This window comes from Aegilops tauschii, chromosome 5, assembly GCF_002575655.3.
Source record: "Aegilops tauschii subsp. strangulata cultivar AL8/78 chromosome 5, Aet v6.0, whole genome shotgun sequence".
Classification (NCBI taxonomy): Eukaryota; Viridiplantae; Streptophyta; class Magnoliopsida; order Poales; family Poaceae; genus Aegilops; species Aegilops tauschii.
Window position 1 is genome coordinate 418,093,755 of NC_053039.3, and position 9,057 is coordinate 418,102,811.

The following is a 9,057-nucleotide window of genomic DNA, read 5'->3' on the forward strand; positions in this document are numbered from 1 at the left end:
AGTTCATTAAATAATTTGATCAGATGAACTTAATTATCATGAACATAGTCAAAAGGTCTTTGCAAATTATGTCGTAGCTTACGCTTTAGTTCTACTAAGATATGTTCCTAGAGAAAATTTAGTTGAAAGTTAATAGTAGCAATTATGCGGACTGGGTCCGTAAACTGAGGATTGTCCTCATTGCTGCACAGAAGGCTTATGTCCTTAATGCACCGCTCGGTGTGCTGAACCTCGAGCGTCGTTTGTGGATGTTGCGAACATCTGACATACACGTTTTGATGACTACGTGATAGTTCAGTGCGTAATGTTAAACGGTTTAGAATTGAGGCACCGAAGACATTTTGAAACGTCGCAGAACATATGAGATGTTCCAAAGACTGAAATTGGGATTTCAGACTAGTGCCCACGTCAAGAGGTATGAGACCTCTGACAAGTTTCTTAAGCCTGCAAACTAAGGGAGAAAAGCTCAACCGTTGAGCATGTGCTCAGATTGTCTGAGTACTACAATCGCTTGAATCGAGTGGGAGTTAATCTTCCAGATGAGGTAGTGATGGTTCTCCAAAGTCACTGCCACCAAGCTACTAGAGCTTCGTGATGAACTATAACAAATCAGGGATAGATATGATGATCCTTGAGCTATTCGCGATGTTTGACACCACGATAGTAGAAATCAAGTAGGAGCATCAATTGTTGATGGTTAGTAAAACCACTAGTTTCAAGAAGGGCAAGGGAAAGAAGGGATACTTCATGAAACGGCAAATCAGTTGCTGCTCCAGCGAAGAAACCCAAGGTTGAACCCAAACCCGAGACTAAGTGCTTCTGTAATGAGGGGAACGGTCACTGAAGCAGAACTACCCTAGATACTTGGTAGATGAGAAGGCAGGCAAGGTCGACAGAAGTATATTAATGTGTACTTTACTAGTACTCCTAGTAGCACCAGGGTATTAGATACCGGTTCGGTTGCTAAGTGTTGGTAACTCGAAATAAAAGGCTACGAAATAAACGGAGACTAGTTAAAGGTGAGATGACGATATGTGTTGGAAGTGTTTCCAAGGTTGATGTGATCAAGCATCGCATGCTCCCTCTACCATCGAGATTGGTGTTAAAACCTAAATAATTGTTATTTGGTGTTTGCATTGAGCATAGACATGATTGGATTATGTTTATCACAATACAGTTATTCATTTAAGGAGAATAATGGTTACTCTGTTTATTTGAATAATACCTTCAATGGTTTTGCACCTAAAATGAATGGTTTATTGAATCTCGATCGTAGTGATACACATGTTCATGCCAAAAGATATAAAATAGTAATGATAGTACCACATACTTGTGGCACTGCCACTTGAGTCATATTGGTATAAAGCACATGAAGAAGCTCCATGTTGATGGATCTTTGGACTCACTCGTTTTTGAAAAGATTGAGACATGCGAACCATGTCTATTGGTAGATATGCATGAAGAAACTCCATACAGATGGATCGTTTGGACTCACTTGATTTTGAATCACTTGAGACATGCAAATCATAATACATGGGCAAGATGACTGAAAGGCCTCGTTTTCAGTAAGATGGAACAAGAAAGCAACTTATTGGAAGTAATACATTTTGATGTGTGCAGTCCAATGAGTGCTGAGGCATGCAGTGGATATCGTTATGTTCTTACTTCACAATGATTTGAGTAGATGCTGAGTGTATTTACTTGATGAAACACAAGTCTGAATTATTGAAAGGTTCAAGTTTCAGAGTGAAGTTGAAGATCGTCGTGACAAGAGGATAAAATGTCTGTGATATGATCATAGAGATGAATATCTGAGTTACGAGTTTGGCACACAATTAAGACATTGTGGAAATTGTTCCACAACTAATACCGCCTGGAACACCATAGTGTGATGGTGTGTCCGAACATCATAACTGCACCCTATTGGATATGGTGCATACCATGATGTCTCTTATCGAATTACACTATCGTTTATGGGTTAGGCATTAGAGACAACCGCATTCACTTTAAATAGGGCACCACGCAATTCCGTTGAGACGACACCGCATGAACTATGGTTTAGAGAAACCTAAGTTGTCTTTTCTTAAAAGTTTGGGGCTGCGACGCTTATGTGAAAAAGTTTCAGGCTGATAAGCTCGAACCCAAAGCGGATAAATGCATCTTCATAGAATACCCAAAACAGTTGGGTATACCTCCTATTTCAGATCTGGAAGCAAAAGTGATTGTTTCTAGAAACGGGTCCTTTCTCGAGGAAAAGTTTCTCTCGAAAGAATTGAGTGGGAGGATGGTGCAGACTTGATGAGGTTATTGTAACGTCACTTCAACTAGTGTGTAGCAGGGCACAAGAAGTTGTTCCTATGGCACCTACACCAATTGAAGTGGAAGCTTATGATAGTGATCATGAAACTTCGGATCAAGTCACTACCAAACCTCGTAGGACGACAAGGATGCGTACTACTTTAGAGTGGTACGTAATCATGTCTTGGAAGTCATGTTGCTAGACAACAATGAACCTATGAGCTATGGAGAAACGATGGTGGGCCCAGATTCCGACGAATGGCTCGAGGCCATAAAATCCGAGAGAGGATCCATGTATAAAACCAAAGTATAGACTTTGGAAGAACTACTTGATGGTCGTAAGGCTGTTGGGTGCAGATGGATTTTAAAAGGAAGACGGACAATGATGGTAAGTGTCACCATTAAGAAAGCTCGACTTGTCGTTAAGATATTTTCCGACAAGTTCAAGGAGTTGACTGCGATGAGATTTTCTCACTCGTAGCGATGCTAAGAGTCTGTTGGAATTATATTAGCAGTTACTGCATTATTTATGAAATCTTGCAGATAGGATGTCAAAAACCATTGTTTCCTCGACGATTTTCTTGGGGAAAGGTTGTATGTGATACAACCAGAAGGTTTTGTCAATCCTGAAAGATGCTAACAAGTATGCAAAGCTCCAGCAATCCTTCTAAGGACTGGAGTAAGCATCTCGGAGTTGGAATGTACGCTTTGATGAGATGATCAAAGATTTTGGTTTTATACAAAGTTTATGAGAAACTTGTATTTCAAAAGAAGTGAGTGGGAGCACTATAGAATTTTTGATGAGTATATGTTGTTACATATTGTTGATCAGAAATGATGTAGAATTTCTGGAAAGCATACAGGGTTATTTGAAAAGAGTTTTTCAATGGAAAACCTGGATTAAGCTACTTGAACATTGAGCATCAAGATCTATAAGGATAGATCAAAAACGCTTAATAGTACTTTCAAATGAATACATACCGTGACAAGATTTTGAAGGAGTTCAAAATAGACCAGCAAAGAAGGAGTTCTTGGCTGTGTTACAAGGTGTGAGTATTGAGTAAGACTCAAGACCTAACCACGGCAGAAGAGAGAGAAAGGACGAAGGTCGTCCCCTATGCTTTAGACGTAGGCTCTACAGTATGCTATGCTGTGTACCGCACCTGAAGTGTGCCTTGCCATGAGTCAGTCAAGGGGTACAAGAGTGATCCAGGAATGGATCACATGACAGCGGTCGAACTTATCCTTAGTAACTAGTGGACTAAGGAATTTTCTCGATTATGGAGGTGGTAAAAGAGTTCGTCGTAAAGGGTTACGTCGATGCAAACTTTGACACTAATCCGGATGACTCTAAACCAGATTCGTATAGTAGAGCAGTTATTTGGAATAGCTCCAAGTAGCGCGTGGTAGCTGCATCTACAAGATGACACAGAGATTTGTAAAGCACACACGGATCTGGAAGGTTCAGACCCATTGACTAAAAACCTCTCTCACAAGCGAGATATGAACAAACCCCATGGGTGTTGGATTCATTACAATCACATAGTGATGTGAACTAGATTATTGACTCTAGTGCAAGTGGGAGACTGTTGGAAATATGCCCTAGAGGCAATAATAAAATGGTTATTATTGTATTTCCTTGTTCATGATAATTGTCTATTGTTCATGCTATAATTGTATTAACTGGAAACCGTAATAGATGTGTGAATACATAGACCACAACATGTCCCTAGTAAGCCTCTAGTTGACTAGCTCGTTGATCAATAGATGGTTATGGTTTCCTGACCCTGGACATTGGATGTCATTGATAACGGGATCACATCATTGGGAGAATGATGTGATGGACAAGACCCAATCCTAAGCATAGCACAAGATCGTGTAGTTCGTTTTGCTAGAGCTTTTCTAATGTCAAGTATCATTTCCTTAGACCATGAGATTGTGCAACTCCCGGATACCGTAGGAATGCTTTGGGTGTACCAACGTCACAACGTAACTGGGTGGCTATAAAGGTACACTACAGGTATCTCCGAAAGTGTCTGTTGGGTTGGTACGAATCGAGACTGGGATTTGTCACTCCGTATGACGGAGAGGTATCTCTGGGCCCACTCGGTAATGCATCATCATAATGAGCTCAATGTGACTAATGAGTTAGTCACGGGATCATGCGTTACGGAATGAGTAAAGAGACTTGCCGGTAACGAGATTGAACGAGGTATGGGGATACCGACGATCGAATCTCGGGCAAGTAACATACCGATTGACAAAGGGAATTGTATACGGGATTGATTGAATCCCCGACATCATGGTTCATCCGATGAGATCATCATGGAACATGTGGGAGCCAACATGGGTATCCAGATCCCGCTGTTGGTTATTGGCCGGAGAACGTCTCGGTCATGTTTGCATGGTTCCCGAACCCGTAGGGTCTACACACTTAAGGTTCGATGACGCTAGGGTTATAGGGAATAGATATACGTGGTTACCGAATGTTGTTCGGAGTCCCGTATGAGATCCCGGACGTCACGAGGAGTTCCGGAATGGTCCGGAGGTAAAGATTTATATATGGGAAGTCCCGTTTTGGCCACCGGAAGAGTTTCGGGCGTCACCGGTAATGTACCGGGACCACCGGAGGGTTCCGGGGGTCCACCGGGAGGGGCCACCAACCCCGGAGGCCTGCGTGGGCCAAGTGTGGGAAGGGACCAGCCCCTAGGTGGGCTTGTGCGCCTCCCACAAGAGGCCCAAGGCGCAGGGAAACGGGAAGCGGGGAAACCCTAGGCTCAGATGGGCCTAAGGCCCACCTAGGGTGCGCCCCCCCTCTCTCCCCCTCTGGCCGCCCCTTCGATGCATCTAGGGCTGGCCGCCACCCCTAGGGGGGAACCCTAGATGGGGGCGCAGCCCCTCCCCTCCCCCTATATATAGTGGGGGTTTTGGGGCTGCCATAGACATGAGTCTCCCTCTCTCTTGGCGCAGCCCTACCCCTCGCCCTCCTCGTCTCTCGCAGTGCTTGGCGAAGCCCTGCTGGAGTGCCACGCTCCTCCATCACCACCATGCCGTTGTGCTGCTGCTGGACGGAGTCTTCCCCAACCTCTCCCTCTCTCCTTGTTGGATCAAGGCACGGGAGACGTCACCGGGCTGCATGTGTGTTGAACGCGGAGGCACCGTTGTTCGGTGCTTAGATCGGATTCGGCCGCGATCTGAATCACTTCGTGTACGACTCCACCGACCGCGTTCTTGCAACGCTTCCCCATCGCGATCTTCAAGGGTATGAAGATGCACTCCCCTCTCTCTCGTTGCTAGTTAATCCATAGATTGATCTTGGTGATGCGTAGAAATTTTTTGAATTTCTCCTACGTTCCCCAACACATCGTGTCCCCTGTCTCCTGTTACCATCGACCTTAGACGCACAGTTTGGGACCCCCTACCCGAGATCCGCCGGTTTTGACACCGACAATGGGGGACACAACACAATAACTTGTACCAAACCAAGAAAGAGATCAAAGAAAAATGATGCAAGCACAAGCCAAGCAAATGGTAGCCAACCAAGTCAAACAAGCGCCCAAGTGCCAAGCCATTCAAATCAACCAAGCCAACGAGGAACTAGGCAACAAAGATGGAGTCAACTAGGTCTTAGAAGAGGCCGTGGTGGCGGTACAGGCCGTGCTGACGGTCTTGGCCATGGTGTTGGTAGAGGCCGTGGTGATGGTCTTGGTCGTGGTGATGGTGGTAGAGGGCGTGGTGATGGACTTGGCCGTGGTGTGGGTAGAGGTCGCGGTGTGGGTAGAGGCCGTGGTGACGGTCTTGGCCGTGGTGATGGTCTTGGCCGTGGTGATGGTGGTAGAGGCCGTGGTGGTGGTCTAGGCCACGGTGGTGGTAGAGGCTGTGGTGATGGCTAGGCCTTGGTGGTGGCTATGGCCTTGGCGGTGGTCATAGTGGAGGAATGTTTTCTTAGCTCAATGGACCATTTCCGTATGTGACTTACTATTATCTTGTTATTTATGTTGTCATTGTCATTTTGCATAATGTGACTAAATATTAAGTTTCCATTTTTGTAGGTATGGCAACAATGAAGGGGGTGGAGGACACGGAGGGGGGAGGTGAGATGCCGGGGTGGTGGGAGCCGAAAGAAGAAGAAGAAGAAGAAGAAGAAGAAGAAGAAGAAGAAGAAGAAGAAGAAGAAGAAGAAGAAGAAGAAGAAGAAGAAGAAGAAGAAGAAGAAGAAGAAGAAGAAGAAGAAGAAGAAGAGAGGACCTTGCTCGACGCAAAATGTGTCCTACTATGTGACCTTGTGAACCAAAATGTGTGGTACTATGTGCTATGAGTCCTAAATGTGTTTTGGACAAATCTACGTTTTCGACAAATCTATGTTTTGGACAAAATGTGTGTATGACTATGTGCTATGTCTTCTTTCTGTGTTTTGGACTACTATATGTGATATCACTTATGATTATGTGACATTTATGTGAACCACAAAACATAAAATGCACTCGGTATTTGAAAACAGCACATAGTGCAGCGCCCAACTCCTGGGCGTCACACAGTATAGTGCAGCGCCTTACACATGGGCGCTGCACCCTGACATAGCGATTTTTGGGCTGGAAAAGTTACTGGAAGTGTTATGTTGCTCTCTGGACTGGCATGTCCAGGTGTGCAGCGCCTAGCACATAGGCGTCACACTATACAGTGCAACGCCCCTCCCATAGGCATTGCACATCTGGACAAGCCAGTCCAGAGAGCAACAGAGCACTTCCAGTAGCTTTTCCACCCAAAAAACCGCTAAGTCAGGGTGCAGCGCCTGTGGCCTCGGCGCCACACTATACAGTGCAGCGCCTGCACTGTATAGTGTGACGCCTAGACCATGGGCGCTGCACACCTGGACATGCCAGTCCAGAGAGCAACAGAACACTTCCAGTAACTTTTCCAGCAGTGCAGCGCCCATGGGCTAGGCGCCACACTTTTAATGTGCAACGCCTATCTCTTAGGCGCTGGACATATGGACATCTCTTAGAATGCACCCACCCCCCTCCCACCCATACCCACCCCACACATCCCACCCCACACAAACCCGAAGCTTAGTGCCTCTCCTCTGCCCTCCTTTCTCCCCCTCTCAAATCCTTCTCAGATCCGGAGATATTGTCCGTGGATATCGAAGCCAACCCCTCCCTTAAGGTAATCTCCTCCGATCCCCTCGTTTTCATCCATAGGAATTGTCACATTTGATCAAATCTTGCTAGTTTGGGGAAACCCTAGTTTTGGCTTGGATTTGGAAATTTGTGTTGAATCATGATATGTTTCTTTGCTAATTTGGCATGGTTAGGCCTCATACTATGCTAGGGTTAGGTTTATGTGTGTTTGATGTTGGTGTTAGGGTTATGCTATGGTTAGGGTTGTGGTTATTGTTAAGTGGGGGTTAGGGTTTTGAAGGCATGGCTTCATCCGGTTCCATGACGAGGCCACCATGTGCTAACCAAGAAGACATGCCGAACAAGTGGGAGGACGCATCTTTGGACAAGGTGAAGGAGAAAGATGTCAACATCCCGCCATGTTGGTGTGGAGATGTTTGCAAGGTGAAGGTGTCCACCGATCGAATGAAATCATGGACGAAAGGGCGGAGATATTTTGTATGCCCGAACTATGCTTATGATCGTGCACTTCCAACTAACGCCTATGACCAACCACCGGTAAGCTCGAGAAGTAAAATGTTAATCTCAAATGTGTGTCAACACTAACAAAAAATTTGTATGCAGACACCGCCTCCTCTATGCAAGTACTTCACGTGGATAGATCATGAAGTGCTAGAAGATGTCCAAAAGGACCAATACCAAGATTGTCTTAGGCGGCGGCAGCGGTTCGAAGAATCGTTTCGAAGAGGCTTGGAGGAAGAGCGTCGTTAGAAGGAGAGGATGGAGCGGAAGAAACGAGAGGAGGAGAGGGCACGCCAAGCGAAACTTGCTCGTGAGGAGAAGAGGGCTAGAAAGCTTGCAAAGGCTCGCGAGGCGCAAGAGAGGACTCGGCACGTGACAAGAAGGGGAAATGGCCTCGCTCTACTCAGTAGGGACTTCGCTTCGGTGCACTCGTCGTCAACTATCTTCTAATGAATGTGTCGTGAACTTGTGAGGTTATGTGAGATGTTGGTGAACTTTCTTCTAGGGCAAGCTGCCATTTGTCATTTGTAATGAATGTGTCGTGAACCATGTCGTAGTAATGTTTGAATTGTCTTAAGTTATGAACTCATCGACATAAAATTTGTGTTTGTTCAAATTGTTGTGATGCTCCAGTTATTGTAAGTATTATGATGTTCCGGTGAATTGAAATTGCTGTGAACTCTGTTTTTCCAGTAAACAGCAGTGCAGCACCCAGAACACAGGCGCTGCACTCTACGGTGCAGCGCCCAAGAGATAGGCATCACACAGTATAGTGCAGCGCCTGTATCTTAGGCGCAGCACACTGACTTAGCAATTTTCGAGTATGGTCAGTGCTGCAAGTCTTCTGTGGCTCTCTGGATAGCCATGGCCAGTTGTGCAGCGCCTAGGGGACTGGCGCTGCACTGTATAGTGCGGTGCCTCAGTGTTGGGCGCTGCACAGTACAATGCAGTGCCTCACTGTTGGGCGCTGCAGTGCTGTTAACTGCTAAACTGCAGAAATAGATGCCATTTTGGCTGCAAACTGAACTCACAAGTACTGTAAACTGCAGAAACTGAACAAAGACAGCTAATAACTTGAACATCACATAATTTAGGACAATTCAACATCACTACAAGT